Below are 16483 nucleotides of genomic sequence, written 5' to 3'. Positions count from 1 at the left end.
CAATCGCTATTTATGAGCAGGAAATAAGTGTACGGTGTTTGTTTCACCACGCTACCCCCCACCGTCTCTCTGTCTGGTGTCAGAATGGATTTACCAGTTGGAGGAGTGAGGAAGAGCGAGAGGCCTACTGAACGTCTGTGTGCTTTGTGACCTGTCAGTAGTTATGGTTGGGGTGTGTATTTCCGCATGCACGTATGAATGCAATCCTCATATGTGTGTATGCATCTGCTGGTGCTTGTCACCAGGCCGCCTTGAGGCACCAGATTTGATCTTTGCAAATGCTAACATCTGCCGCCTGTCATTTTATCAAGATTGATGAATGGAGGGGTGAGAAAGAGGAAGAGGAAAGGGAGAAGCGATGTAGATGAGAGAGGAGACGGAGTTGGATGGCTGGAGGTAATGGACGAGGTCGTGGAGGGGTCATAGAAGAGTTGGTGAATCAGACAACCTTTTGCATGGACTGAGGTTGAGATGTGCTGTGGTTTTGCTGCCTCACAGTGAGAGCTGTTGAAGTCTGACTCTCTTGTCCAAAAGTACAAGCCAACTGAATCAGGTGAAACTGGAAAAGGAAACCCTCCGTTAGAACTACTCCTGAGCCGAAAAACAAAGAAGTCCAAAACCACAGCTTTGACCTTAGTGTCTTGTTTCATGTGATGTAGATGTTAGCTTGTAAGACGATGTGGTTTAGTTTGCACTTGTGAAATTGGCAACGGAAACACCCAAAGAGATCTATCAAAGCCATGCATTCCTACATTTCCATAAATCACTAAGCTGTTGCAAGAACCTACTACAAAGGTATTTATTTGTATTATGTATTTATTTACACAAAGGTAAACAAAACAGCAAACTAAAACAAATGGAAAATAAGGGAATGTGAAGGTGTCTGACAGAAACCCCTAGCTAAACAGACTTCATTATTTATTTATATTTTTCCTATTTTTGGAAAACACTTGGATCTTTTATCGTCCTATTTATGTGTATGCTGTTTTCAAACTCTCTCCTCAAGTCAGATCCAGATTTAGCCAACCCCACTAGAGGATGTAAGTAGAAGATCTAGGGGTAGGAGGAATCTGATACGATTCCCAAATGTTTCTACAGTTTTTTTAAGGGTTACTTGAACTCTAAACTTTGTATTTGTTTGGAGGAAGACTTGTCACTTGTTTTTAATCTTTTTGTATAACATTTTTGTTTTAACATATGAAAACACAAACTTAATAACTACTGACAGCAACTTAATGTATCCCACATTATCATAGTCAGGAAGCGCTGTGGTTTGGTATTCATGTCATGAATGTGTAAATACAAAAGAAAAAGCTCTATTACGACTTTAAACTGCAACCGTTTTTGCTTCGTTCTGTTTTCATTTGCCTCTAAGTACGTCCGCTGAGACGAGTCCCTGACCGCTGTACACACAGCTGGCTGGGAAAAAAAAAGTGAAAACCCAATTAACTCCAGAGAGAAAATATTATCCAAACAGACAGAAAGAAAAGCAACTCTCGTTTGAGCCCAGGCAGCGCAGGTCGTGCTCCATGAATTATTCAAGTTGGCCGCCAGTTTGCAGAGCAAGTTTTAAGTGGACAATGACCCTGTGCACACTCATTTAGCCAGCGCCTCGGCTAACAAGGCTAAGTATTCACTGACTTTCTACTATCCTCCACTAACAAGCTAATGGAATTTCAATCAAGAGGATGCTCTGAATGGCTTAACATGGGCGAGCGTGGCTCTCGCCCTCTATACACACACATATCAATATTCAATTAGACCCGTGGGTTTTCTGCCTGCCCTTGTTAAGTAAGAAGTTGTGTAAAGGGAAAGCTTGCAGAGGGCAAGAGGCTAGTTCCAACCAGGCGTTGATGACTTAAATAGAGGTCTGAACCTTTTTCTCTAATTACAACCTTGGCTCACATGATAATTGCTGTGTGGAAAATTGTAACTCATAATGTATAAAAATATACTTTATCAGCCAACTTTAGAAACAACATGGCTGCTTCCTGCAGGTAAAGACATTGTTTTTTAATCTATAATTTTCCAGCTCATGCACATTGAATCATGGAAACTTTTTTTCAGTTTATGTAATCTTGAGGGGCTTTGGAATCTCCATAAGTAATTTAGAAGTGAAGACTTCACTTTGGGATTTAAGCTGATAGAAACAGCTCAGGGGTGTGGGATAACAAAGCTGAGAAGGTCAGTAAAAGAAAAGAGAAAACATATCCATGAAGTCTGAAGGTCGAAACAGACCGTACACTGAGTGTGAGGAACATCGCTTGATGTCTCAGACCGAGAGCAATGAGAACGGATAACTTGCATCTGAGTTTAAAGATCTATCCTGTGGGGTGGCCATGATGCAGAGGTAGGGCAGTCAACCTCTGATAAGAAGATTGCAGGTTTGGATCCTGTCTATACCCCATCCATGTGTCGAAGTGTCCTTGGACAAGACCCTGAACCCCAGTTTGCCTCTGGTGGTGATAGGTTGGTGCCAGTGTTCGACAGCCATCAGTGTGTGAATGTGGGTGTCACTGGGTGAATGGGACAGTGACTGTAAAGTGCTTTGGGCCTTCATTCAACATCTTCTTAGCCACTTGTCCCTTTTGGGGTCACAGGGGTGCCGGAGCCTAACCCGGCTACTGATGGGCGAATGCAGGATACACCAAGAGAAGCCAGAGAAAACCCACGCATGTACAGGGGGAACATACAAACTCCACACAGATCGGTCCCCGATTGGTGTTTCTGTTTCAGATTCCCCAGTTTGAACTTGAACCGGGGTCTTCTTGCTGTGAGGCAAGAGTGCTAACCACAGCACCACCGTGCATGATCCCACCCCTATGTGTGATCCCTCCCATGACAAAGGTGGACAGGATTTTTTGTCTACCACAGACACCAGCGAAGATAAAAAAATCATTGAAAAAAAAAATTCAGCGCCCTTTCTTGTTGAGTCCAGATGATCCCTACTATAATGTAAAGATGCCGATAGCACAAGTAAAAAAAAAATGCAATAAAAATTGACGTTTTCTGAAAGTATTGTATTCAACTAAGTTGTGCTAGTGACTGTTGGGGTTCAGCTAATGTTTTCGGCAGAAACGCCTTTTGTCCTGGGTTTGTTATTCAATCTTTTTGTCGGGGTTGGACTGGTCTGGTTAAGTTATTGGCTGATTAAGGGAAATGGGAGGGCTGGTGCACGAGAGAGGGAAATAATGGTGTTGTTTGGAAGCAATTATTTTGCTGTTGTTGACTTTTTGGGCAAGCTGTACAACGTTGGTTTTACGGCCTTCAGTGACCAAAAGATAAAGAGACCTGAAACGGATTATATCTCTGAATCTCAGTGCGAGAAAATTATGCTACAGTATTTTACTAAAGAAAAGATGTTTTTTCTTCTATACCTGCAGCTGGAATGTTGGATTTAGATGCTTGTGATGGGACAGTGGCCAACAAATTGTGATGCTACCCTGTGATACTTGCATGAGGGAATTTTACACAAAATCAATAAGTTATGTTGGAGTTTTGAATATTTTCGATAAAATCATCTATCCATCTTCTAAATCAATTTGGTTCCAATTTAGGGTCATTGGAGCCCACCCCAGTCACTTTTGGGCTAATTTGGCAAATGTCCATCCATCCCGCTTAACAGTACTGGGCTGCGGGGGAGCAGAGCAGAGATGCCCACATATTCTGCTTCCTCCAATGCTGCTGAATTTCCTTTCTCCACCACTTGACTCAGCAGCCCTCCATAAACTCAAAAGGGGGCAAACCACTAGTCTCCTCTCAAGAACCATAACCTCCAACACAGAAGTGCTAATTCTTATTTTTAAACTAATCTTTAAACTGCACAATGAACTTCCTGGTTTGATAAAGGCCAACAGAACAACATCATCTGCAAAAAGCAGAGATTAAGGTATACAGTCCCTGAAACCAGAGTCTCTCGGGCTGTGGGTGCATCAGGAAATTCTGATGAGAATGGGCACCTAGACTCCAACATAAAGGTTCCAGTAATACAAACCAAACTCATGCTCTGGACAAACAAGTACAACTTGTATTTGATTTGCCATAAATTAGACAAACAATATTTTGTACTTACAACATGCTCTCTAGTGCTTATTTCAAACCCTATTTGAGAATAAAGTAATAGTGTTGGTATAATTCTGTGATATGATTAACTTCAGTTGGAAAACAAATTGAAATTGTTTTTTTAGTGTACCGAAATTTGACTTTATGGGAAAAATGCATTTTATTTGAATACAACAAAGCAGTGACCCGGGACGCAGAAAACACCAGGAAAACTTGAAAAGCAGAGGATGAAGATTAAAAAAAAGAAAAAGCAAGAAACAGAACTATCAATTAGCTTGGATTCATTTTTTGTAAATGCTGCAGTGCTTTAATTTCAGAGTTCATTGAATGTCATCTGAAAAAAATCCTTGTAGCATTTCATTGGGGAGAATGTCAATTCCATTTTATTTGCCATACTAGTTGATGTGTCCAATTGAACATCTAAAAAAAAATGGGACAAAGGGAGGGGAAGCTTAATTCCAATTGGCTATGAGGAAACAAAAGCGCACTCAACCTTGTTGATAGAAATTGCACTTGAGAGCAGAGCTGGCAAGAGCTACAGTAAATACTGATTAATTTGAATTCCTAATGAATAGGCGTTGAGTCTGAGAGAAGGAAAGGTATTGAAGGAATGTGGCATGTATTCTTCATAGAGTTAAAAAACAAATGGATGAATAAAGGAGGGTGAAGAGAGGGATAATTAATTAGTTTGGCTGAGTGAAGTGTGCATTTAAATTGAAGGACACACTGACAAGGCCTGCACACATTAACGCTCAAGAAGGACAAGTTATGCTACAAAAGTTAAAATCAGAGACCAAGGTCCATGAGAACTGTTCAAAAAATGCCCCATCAGAAATTTCTGAGAAATGTTTTTTTTTTTTTTTTTTTTGCATTAGAGGAACACCACCACCCCAAAAATGTGAACTGAGACTAGAGGCGTGATGATTGAGTTCATATCATAATTTACGGTAGCCAATATGAATCACCGTCGACATTGAATTATTTTTGACGATTCAATCACTGACCTAAAATCGAGCCAGGATATCTTTAGCCAAAATTTCAACTAGTGTGGCAGCTCTTGTTCAAGAGGCCAATTGCATTAAAAAGTCCATGCAAACCCACATAAAGCCGCATTTCGGGCTTATGCGTTCAAAACACACAAGTTTTTAAAGTTTGTTCTGAGACTCTATGTAGAGATCAGACATTAAATGATTGCGCTGGAACTTCAACCCATTTCAACTTTCCACTGTCAATATGCAATGGAATTTTGACCAATCATGGTCTTGAAACATGTGGATAGTGGTAAACTGTTGGAAACATGATCATGAAGGATTGTAAGTTTAAAAGGGGCCATACCATGATTTTCTTAAGCATTTCAGAGTAAACTATATCCATATAGATAATCATATATTACCTTTGGAACACTAAAAAACTAATTATATCCCGCCCATTTCCTGACGTCATCCTATAGCCGGTGTTCCTCCACAGGCCTACCTTTGTCCACACATGCCACCAAACAATCACCAAACTTGATGTGGATATTTTGGAGCTTTACAGTCTTGATCCACAGTCCGATCCAGAATTTGAAGTGCACAAGGTTACCACAGCGACCCCGAAGACGTCTGCAGGACGTTTTTGACTGGTAAATGAAAAGCTAAGAGACATTTCTTTGGTAGCATTGCATTTATTACAGAACTAATAATTGTCGTGCCACCGTTCGTTTTTATTGGTGTGCCTGTGTCTATACGTGATGCACAGTGTTTGTGAGAATGTAGCATTATCTCTGGCGTTACATGTTAACACTGCATAACTTTAGCTAGTTGTATGATTTAGTTAGGCGTCTGACCGCTGCATAAGGTTTGATTGTAGGAATGGCGCCAGCCCTGAGGTTTAATCCACTTTGATACAGGCCAAGGTTATCAAAACAGTCATCTGTGAAGTGGTGATCTCAGACAAAACTTTTCTGGCAGGTCTGTTGCACGCTCCTGAAGATAAACTCCAACTATTGGTGATGAAATACAAGATTATACCATTATGCAGATTATGCAGATTAGATACAAAAAGGAACCACTTTTTCTCAAAGTCAATGCTAAAAAATCAACGCATTGCTGATGGTCACCGTAAGCTCCGCGGAGAACGTGGCTGTGTGTTTATGTTAGACTGGGGGCAGAGCTGGCAGGGCAGACTCTTCCTGAAAGGGCATGTGTCACTCTGTGACATCAGATCGTGAGGACCTGCTCATTATGTATGGGAGTGGCTGCTGCTGAGAGCGCAGGTCTTTAGAGGACTCAGAAATGCGTCAATGGATCAAAATACCACTTTGGGGTTGTAGTGAGGAATGAACAGTATAATACACTTAAAAGCTCAAAAAGTAGATTTTTCATGCTATGGGTCCTTTAAATATGCATATAAACAAATAAACAAAAATTAATGGAATATCCATTTACATTTTAGTTAAATAAAGTTCAGCCCACTCTTGTTTTTCCACATCAAAATATTACAACATTATGAGAACATCATACCCCACTGTGTGGTCATGTCTTTGCTAAATTCAAAGTGTTTCCACACATGGACTGTAATGATGCTTGAACATTTTTTGTTGCCATCATATGTGTGTTGTTCACTGTAATGGAACTTGACTGTTTTTCTGTTATAGTAAAATAAATATACTGAGCCTTAATCCAAATGGTATTTGCTAATCTAATACATTTGTTTCACTATGAAACAATTCTATAATGATATAGGTAGATTCATTTAACAACTAGCCTCAGACAGATCGATCAATAAGTCAATTAATCGTTACACTCCTAACGGAGTTTGAGTTTTATTTTCTTTCTTACCACATCGGGATGTTATTTAGTGGGAACACATTTTACTGACAAGCTCCATTGAAACAGCTTCATTATTAAACACAGAAAGCCTATTATGTCTTCATGAGCAGTACTTTATCGTTCTTTTGCTCTTTCTCTTTCATCCCGCTGTTCATTGTGCTTCACAGGTTGTTTTTTTTTCGCTCTTTGTTAAAGAAAGCCTTGACATGACATCTTCTTGCATTTGAACGGCCGAGAAAAAGGCGGAACATGGCAAGTCTGCTCTGCCTGTCTGCTTAGAGGAAGGTGGGAAAAGGGGGAGAGGAAGAGACGGAGAGAAATGCTATGCAAATGGGTTTTCATAAGTCGAGGTGGGCATGTTGTCGTGACACTGTCTATATTTAAAACAGGTCACCTTAACCCCACCCCCACCGTCTCAATGACAGACACAGAGTGAGGCTGCGCTGACATCTGGATGTTGCACAATTGGTATCACACACACACACACACACACGGACGTAGCATAAAAAAATCAAAGGCGGTGCCTGATCAGATTTGCATATTTAAACACACACAATGCACATATGACACACACGAGTACACACAGCATGACAATAGCTGTGATATATGTATATATGTAAAAGTGGGGAGCCCATTCTCCGCAGGCCGAGACCCAATCACTCCATGGCGCCGAGCAGCGCGACAGTCAGTCAGCCGGCAGCAGAGGTGACAGAGAAGAATACCTGACCCCTGCTCATTCACCCATCCCTCCAGCCATCGCATCCCTCTTTTGCATTCCCTCACTCCTCAATATTCAACGACGGCGACGTGCGCACCGCCCGTGCTTTTAAGGGGCTACGAAAAGTGGCTATGCCCCTCCCCGGCGCCTCCAGGCCCCTCAGGCAGTCCATTTTTAATGGAGATGAGATAGTGCTGACCAGCATCCTTCCATCCTTCATCCCTCTATTCGAATCATTTTCATTGCTTAATTTGCTTCCACTACCACCTCTTTCTTTTCCATCTGCTGCTTTGACCCAGATACCAACCAACACGAGTGACACTTCTCCCCTGGCCAGAGCAGGACCACTCATATCTGGGAACCATTACCCCACCATATTGGCATCTTTCTCTCCCTTTATTTTCTTATCACCCCCCCTCGTCTCACTCCCCCTCTCTCTCTCTCAGCTGTCCATAAAATATGCCTTGGTGTTATCTCTTCCCCCACGCAGGAGAATAATGAAAGGCGGTGGCATGACAGATTGGACATAGATGAGATTGCCGCTGTGACTATATGCACGCCTCGGCCGCGGCTTTGCATCTGAAATGGAAAAAAGGTGGAGGGCGAATGTGTGTAGGTGCATTGGAGGGGGGTGACAGCAAGCCAAGAGGGAGGGGTGGGAGGTAAGGCTGGGCAATGTGTGAAGAAAAAAGGGGGTAAAAGAATTGTTCTGATCCTAAAGGTGAGACACGTCCGTTTATTTTATTTTTTATTTAAAAACACCCTCATTACTGTAATCTCCCAATTATTTGATGCAAAGTCACCACTGGGGTATAAAAGTACTCGGAAGTGACTGGCAGCTGTACAGGGGGAAGAGATTAGGCAGATTACAGCTGGCGAGCCTGGGCGTGAGGGCCGAACATGCTGCCAGGACGGCTGCCGCAGAAGCACGGCGGCACGCTGCCAGCAGGCAACATGTAGGCACCTGTGACTGCTACAGGCGGACACCATGCTTAGCCGCGGTGCCAGCAACTCCTGCTACAACGGGGGGTTAACAGGGGCAGAGCAGAGAGGGAGATCTCTTCAGCACTGATGGAGAGTCTCACGTTACACCGGTGAGGCTGTTGATGGAAAACAACCTGAAAAGGGAATGATCCATTTAGGTTGTGTGGGATTTGATGATCAGTTAAGCTGAAGGGATTGTACCAAAATTATTTAAATGATACAGAAATTGTTTGTTATAATGCTCTGTTTTACCACTTGGATCAAAACAAAAAAAAATGATTTGCATGTAATTCATGTTCCAAACAGGAAGTGCCCACTAATTGCAAGAAGGCCAAAGTCCCATAGACTGCTATAGAGGAATAGACAGTTATCTCTCAGTCATTCTATTTGTCAGAATAACCATTCTTGCTCTTATTATCTTAAGCACTTCTTTCTAATAATATTTTTAACTATTTTTTTTCTTTATTGTAAATTATTCAAGATATAAACTGACCAATCAGATGCCTCAGTAAAAGCATGCGATGCGTGCTGGCTCCTCTTCGAACGTTTCACTGACAGATTCATCCAAACTCGCTCTCAGTGGAAGGGGTGTGGAGTTCAAATAACCCGAGTCAAGCTCGTTCATGATTGGCGACAGTACTTCCTCTAAAATCGTGTCTCCGACCGACTCGTACTGATCGCAGTTGAGGGGTGGGAAACGATTGCAATATGATGGTAGATGTATGAGGAAGTGACGGCGAAGGTTTTGGCCTACTTTCGTGAGGGCTGAAGGTAAGGCATTTCCTATGGGTTGCTATGGCCACTTCATATAAAAACTATGGATTAGACTGTTACATAGACTCTTTATTGGAAGGTCACTTGAACGTTTTTTCTAAGCATAAACCTCAGAATCGAAGCGGTAGCAATGCTTCAATTTTTGCTTCTGTGCTGATGTAGCTTCATGTATTTTGACTTAACTTGGTGTTTTTCTCCATTTTTTGTGAATGATTTTCTTCTACAAACAGGAAAGTTGCAGGAAGGAGTTGATTTTTGATTACATTTTTGCAAAATCTCCTCAAAGACGGTGAGCTCAAATGAAACTGGGCAAAAGAAAAGACGAAGAAAAGAGGAGCAATTAAACGAGGTGTTTTTGGCACAGATGCCGAAAACGTGTTGCGGCTAAGCTGAGAACGAAATTGACATGACCCAGAGAGAAGCAGGTAAACAGGCCCAACCTGCTTTGCCGGGGGTGACCATCTGGCCCTGTCTCCTGGCGAAGCCGCCTGCAGGATGCACACTCGCAAACAAACCCCATAACACACACGGATACCTGGTGTCCCCCTCTCCGCTCGCCTCTGTTTATGTTTTTGTCTCTCAAAAGATGACAGGCTTTGGCTGCAAGCAGTGTGAGGCATCAGGTATGGGAACAAGCATCACAGACTCCACAAACACTGACGACATATGGCGAATGGGCACAGCGTTGTAGTCTTTAAGTGGTGCTAACTTGACCTGAGGCGGGAAAGACAGAATGGAAAAAAAAGAAGAAAAAACAAGGGGAGTTGCTTAAAATTGCTGCAAATTATTGATGTGCTGTTGCAGATACCTGCTGGCCCGACTCATCTGACTGTAGCACAAACTTTCTGCAGGAAAAAAAGAAACCTTCACAGGTTAGATTTAGAGCAACCGATCATCCTCACAAGTCTGCCTAGAAAAAAAAAACAAACTCTAATTAAAATTTATTCTGCAGCCATCAGCGACTTGTTCATTATGCAGAAACAAAAGCAGGAGTCTTTGAATGAGAGCAGAAGAAAGGCTTTTCTGCTGTTATGTCTTTGGCCTTTGCCAGGGACAGCATGTATTGTAATGTTTCACACAAGATGAAATATTCATAAAAATGAAGGGAGCAAAGTTCCAGGGGTGGCAAGGAGGGGGGAGTGCATGTATGTGTGTGTGGGGGGGGTGCAGAAATGGGGATGGGCTAATGAATTTGAGTAATCAAATTCACTATCTCCTCCTTTTTTATTGAAAATCTTCTTTTCCTTTTTTTGTAGTTAATTAGAGCGTATTACTATTCTAATTGGCTGAGCCTTTCACGTCCAGTTCAGTAGCGTCATTATGGAAGTATTAAAGAAGACCCACCGAGACGGTGGAACAAAAAAAAAAAAAAAAAGGATAATCAAGCAATCAATTAGGATCTTTGAGGAAAATGAGCTTTGCTGTGTTATCACGTTTGATCTTGTGTCCCTGATTCAGCTGCCATGAGTAATTTTTCCCTTTCACTTTTTTAAATGCCACCAGCCAATGTCAGAATGTTTCCTCATTCTCTGGAGCTGTGGCGATGACAGATGGCATATTTTTTTCTTCTTTCTTTTTTTTTTTTTTGCAAAGCATAGTTTTTACTATTAAAATAAGTTGGTATTGTGTATTAAATGTGTTTTTGTATTCGACAATGAAATGTTTATTGTGAAAACAGTTCCAACAAGAAGCATTAGAGTTTGTTTTTTGTCTTCCTTAATTTTGTACCTTATTTATTAAAATCATCTTAACACATGTTTTTTTCCAAATTAAATATTGTAAAAGAATCATAATGAAAGAAATTAAATTTATGACATGTTATTACAAAGGTACAGTAGCCCTGAAGTGCAAATCTCATCAAAAAATCACTGAATACAAAAACATAGGATCATGTCAATTCAAAAAAAGAGAAACATAATAATAAAATGTTTTAGAAATCAAAACAAATCTCCAAAAAAAACAAAATGTTTAAAAAAGCTGCAGCAAAATAAGTAATTACAACTAAGTAATTACTATGTAACTACAATGTAAATAAAAATAATTTACCTTTTACAGTTTTTTTTTTTTTATTTTGTTTCACTTAACTGTGGATGACTTTTCTAAATTACATTTTGTTTAATGGATTTTGTTTTGATGTCTAAAATGAAATGCTGTGTTTCTTATTTTTTGTCTTTCCTTTTAATTGTTATTGTAATCTTTAATAGTGTTTCATTGTGTGATTTTTTAATATGATTTGCATTTTTGGGGGGTATTGTGAATAACTAAATCTTTCTTTATTATTTATTTTTTTAATATATTAGAATCACTGTTTTCTTATACAGCCAATAATAAAAACTGTATTTTTGTGAGGCCGATTTGTGTTTCAAACACAGGGGCAGCCTCCACATCTGTGTGGAGCAGAGCTGTAGCTAAGACTCCCATGAGTTTGCTGGTTTGGTGTTTATTTTTTCATTTGATTTAACCTTTATTTTACCTGGAGGATCATCTCAGTACAGTTTCTCATTTACAATGATGCCCTTGTGTGTTTGTAATCGTCTTCCTGCTGTGTGACGGACAGCAAGTATGTCATCACTATGAAACTTGTTTATTTTACAGGCCTTGTTACTACTTTGGGAAAAGTGCATGAGAGGACCAGCACAAACTGTTACAGTTGTATGCTACAAATATTAGAAAACACTACAGTCAAAGTATGTGTATCTTTGTTTCTTGTCATTAAAAGTAATTCTCTGATCCTCTTCTTCAGTGCAGCACAGCAATGGAAGCCATGTTTTTCCAACAAGATATCTCTCACAACTCAATTCCTCAGGGCTTTGATGTTAATTCCACATTAATTCATTTGAAAAAATGCTTTTGACACATGCAAATTGGCAAACAGCAGCGTCAACATGCAGACCTGTAGTCTAACAGCAGACCTTTAATGACCAGTTAAAGAATAATAGATTAATACATGAATTAAAGCTGAGATTGACGAGCCACAACTTCACACAAATGTTTCAACATAACTCCCTAAAGTAAGGAACCGGCTGTTTATTGTAGATTCTTTTGAAATCTTTTAGATGAATTTTAATAAGTGTTGTATCTTATAACCGGATCAATGCGCACCTGGAGAAGTTTGAGTATTTAAAGTCAGTATTCCCAGGAAGTCTATGAAAAAATGAATGAAAGTGTTAGGATATCCATCAGTCAACGTTTAAAGACTTGATCAGTATTTCAACACATCAAAAATTTAAATTGAAAGGCATTACAAAAAAAAGAAGAAGGAGGTATAAAATACGTATGAAATGATCAAAACCAGTAATAGATGAAAAAATTGAGATAGAAAAAGTAAAAAAAAAGGCTGAACAACAAGACACTAGCAACTTTAATACAGCAAAAAGACAGAAATATTAAAAACAAGATAATAATATTAGTATTAGGAAAGCTAAAAGCAATAAAAATGCTAAAAGTGGAATAAAAAATAGGCCAAATAAACAAAACAAAAGCCTACCAAACTGAGTAGATCCAGGATATGTGGTCATTGGTTGTTGTTAATGTCTGAGCCCCATGACTATAATGAATGCCTTGCGTATATATTGTGATTGACAAATTGCCAGCAATTTTCTTTCAATTTTTTATGTCAGAGTTGAATGGGTATATGAGCAGGCTTATTAAGCTGTAGCTTGTGACTACAGGTATCTATTTTTTAAACATGTTATTTTTATCAGTTCTGTCAAATGAAGACTCTTTATTTTCCTTAAATAAAATGGATTGATTCTTGTTGGAAATCTGAAATATTTTTATTTTTATTTCAAAGCATTTTGAATTCCTTTAGTTTTATATGACTTTACAAATAAAGTGTGATTTGATTTCCTATCAATGAGGTTATTGATTTGTCTGTAGGACTTTTGTTTTCTTATTTTATGTTTGAAACTAAATTAAAGTTCTTCTGATGCAAGACCACGGGTTTTCTCTGTGCTCAAAATAAGCTGGAAAAATTATAAAAGAATATGTTGATCTATATAAATATTTTTTATATATTTAAGGATGGATCACTCATGACTCCCTTTAGAACCACTAGGACGACAATACCCCGCTGTTGCACAGGAAAGCTCCCCTCTTCTCCAACCCCACTTCCACAGCTTCCCCCCAACGAGTGGGTGACGGGTGGAGGACTGAGAGGATATTGTGTGGAGGAGGTAATGAATTATTACATGTAGGTCACCAAAGTGCCAGATTAGAAAGGGTCAGTGTTCACTTCATGCTCACTTTTCCTCTAAATGAAATAAACTTCCAGGTCAACGTGGACTTAAGTTAAAGTACGACAACTTCTTCCCGTCCTCATCAGAGTCTCAAAAAAAGAGAATGATTCATGGAGAATAGAAACTTCAACACAAAGATGAGGGGGAGAGAATCATAATGATTTAAAGCAATAAATTCTTCGTCTGCTGGAATCACTGCGGGCCTGAGCGGCAGCACAGAATGTGTAATTATCTCTTGAATTCAATAAAAGCGAGGAAGAACAAAGAGCGGGGAAAACGGTTCACTGGTAAGTAAAGCGGTTTAGTGAATCGCCACTACACTGGTACAGGATAACACCAAAGATAATAGCTTCATCTTTTCTTTCTTTCTTTTTTTTTCTGTACCTGAAGAGCAACTTCACAGGGGTGCCTCCGTGTTCGGAGGCAGAATCAATAACACTATCAAAGGGCAGAATCTCCACCGTAATGAAAGGAAAGAAAATACTGCAGGCTACTGGCGCTGAAAGACCACTGGAGATCTATGTGCATCAACACGCCCAAGACTAAATATGAAATCAATTCATTACACCTTTTATTTCTTTCTCAAACACAGTCGGGTGCTGAGATAACAAATTTATCTGCTAACTCCTTCATTTTCAGACGTTTTCCAGTCGCCCCCCACATTTTTTTTTACCCCCCATTTCTTTTCAGGATTAATGAAAAGAAGCAGTGGACACTTTCCAGTGACGGAAGCGGCGTAAATAGATTAAATTGCAGAAGAGATTATAAATTATCATTTCTTTATTAAAAAGTAATGCAGGCGAATCAACTTTGAATTAAATTCTATTTGCACGGCATTACTGGAATCATCTGTGTAAATGGCTTAAAATCCCAAATGGGAAATTGTTCTCTCCAAAAGTATAATTGTGGAGGAAGAATAGGTCTTTTGGCTTTCTGCAAGAGAAAAAAAAAAAAAACTAATCTGAGACTGGATCAATGTGCAAGGTGAGACTTTAATCAAACCACCAGAACTTTTTTTACTGTGTCCAATAGGATTCCCTTAGCAAGTCTGTGGTAAAAATAAATAAATAGATAAAAAAATTATATATTTTTTTACGTTTTTCTTTGAATTTCAAAATAAAATTAAAATACATTTTATTTTGGCAAAAACCTAAAACATTTTCAGTTCTCACAAGTTGACTTTTATCTAAATGAAGAAAAGTAAAGCTGTGAATGTAAACGTGTGAGTGAGTACAAGGGTATAAAATAAAAAGAAATGAAAGGTTATGGAGTATGATGCAGCTAAACATATGAAGCTAACAGATGTTTTCCAAAGAAGATAAATGAGCTTCAAACTGACAACTCCAGGTAAAGGAAAACATGCTCAGGATGAGTGTGGTCATTAATTACAGCTGAACATCACGCCGTCAAATCACCAGACACAGAATCTTCTGCAAATGTCATTTGGAGAATAAGAAAAAAAAAACAAGTACGGTAAAAGCATTTAAAGTGTGACGTAAATGTGAACAGCTGCTCTGAAGAAACTGAAGATGAACTGTTTTAAATACTTTCGTAACCTGAAAGGACCAAAGAAGAGAATGGGGAAAAGACCTTAAAGACAGCCGTGTTAAATCAGACAGTTTAGAAGAAGACAACCTTCAAACATATGTGTTTCTTCTACAAGAAATCTGGATTCTCTCAAATCTAAAGAAACACTCATATTATTATTAATATATATATATATATATATATATATATATATATATATATATATATTTATACTTGGCTACTTATTCTTTTCTAATGTATTTTTTATACTTACTGCTCTTAAACTTAGACCTCTGTTGGACAGTCGTGCGATACATTCCACCACATATTGTACTACGGATGTATATGTACAGTATGTAACAAAAAAAAAAGTAGGAAGAATTTAAACAATGAGGATAGTGATCGTAGTGTATTTTCCGCACTATAAAGCACAGGTAAAAGCCTTAAATTTTATTCAAAATATGACATAATCATAATACAGGGCACCTTATATACAGTATGTTTTCTGTATCAGTCTGGTTTATATGAGTTGCAACAAGGTTGGGAGTTAAAAGTGTTATAAATACACTATCGGGGATAATGTGTAGCGGTGTCGGACTGTTTTCTTACGCATTACTAGCAAGGTTTGACATGGTTACGTGGCGAGACAGACCCAGACGCTGGAACCCGGAAGGAGGACGAGAGGCAGGAGTAGTTAGAAAAAGGTTTATTTTCCGTGGGGAATGTGAAGCAGCAACCGGAGCTTGGAGTGGAGCTGCTGGCTGGAGATGGAGGGTGGAGACCGGAGGTGGACTGGAGCGGCAGGGAGGAACAACCAGGTGAGTTCAGCTGAAGGTGCGTGGCGTGGAGTGACTTTGGCGAGGCAGAGTCGTCGAGACATGTGGCTGGACCCAGGTCGGCACGTGGATGAAGGAGACCTGGACACAGAGGTGTACTATGATGAGACGTAGCGAGACATAAGAGTAACATAGTTTACTAAACGTAGAGGCCAGGGTACTGCACCGGGTAAGGTAACGAACTGGCGAAGAATGCTGGGGAGGGCTCCTCTTAAGTAGGCTGGTGTGGAGATGATGAGTGCCGACAGCTGGGTCCAATTAGGAGGTGGAGTAGGAGCACAGGCGGACCATGACAAGGTTAGGAGTTAGCGTACTCACTGTAATGTTTGTTTTTGCAGTATCAGTATTTTTTCTGCGTGTTGCAGACAAAGTTGGGGGTTAAAGTATTGTGTGTACATTAATGTAGGAAATATTTCTAATGCGGCTAACGTGTAGCATGATGCAAACAAGTACTAGAGTTACTGTGATCGTAGTTAATAAAGTGTGACTGATGGACTTATCTCTGAGACTTTTGTCCAGTACACCTCATACAGT

At 39.6% G+C, this 16483-nt stretch overlaps 1 long non-coding RNA gene across 1 annotated transcript; it reads right to left on the bottom strand.

Moving 5' to 3' along the window:
- Window positions 1-15803: 15803 nt before the first annotated feature.
- Window positions 15804-16253, bottom strand: LOC118599762. The gene is made up of 2 exons (XR_004949257.1): window positions 16116-16253; window positions 15804-16030 (listed from the first exon to the last, which is right to left on the bottom strand). It is a non-coding gene; the product is annotated as an uncharacterized LOC118599762 (long non-coding RNA).
- Between the last annotated feature and the right edge of the window lie 230 nt (window positions 16254-16483).

The sequence above is a fragment of the Oryzias melastigma genome, linkage group LG15, assembly GCF_002922805.2.
Source record: "Oryzias melastigma strain HK-1 linkage group LG15, ASM292280v2, whole genome shotgun sequence".
Taxonomy (NCBI): domain Eukaryota; kingdom Metazoa; phylum Chordata; class Actinopteri; order Beloniformes; family Adrianichthyidae; genus Oryzias; species Oryzias melastigma.
The sequence above is the reverse complement of the archived record's forward strand: the minus strand, read 5'-3'. Positions and strand labels throughout refer to the sequence as shown.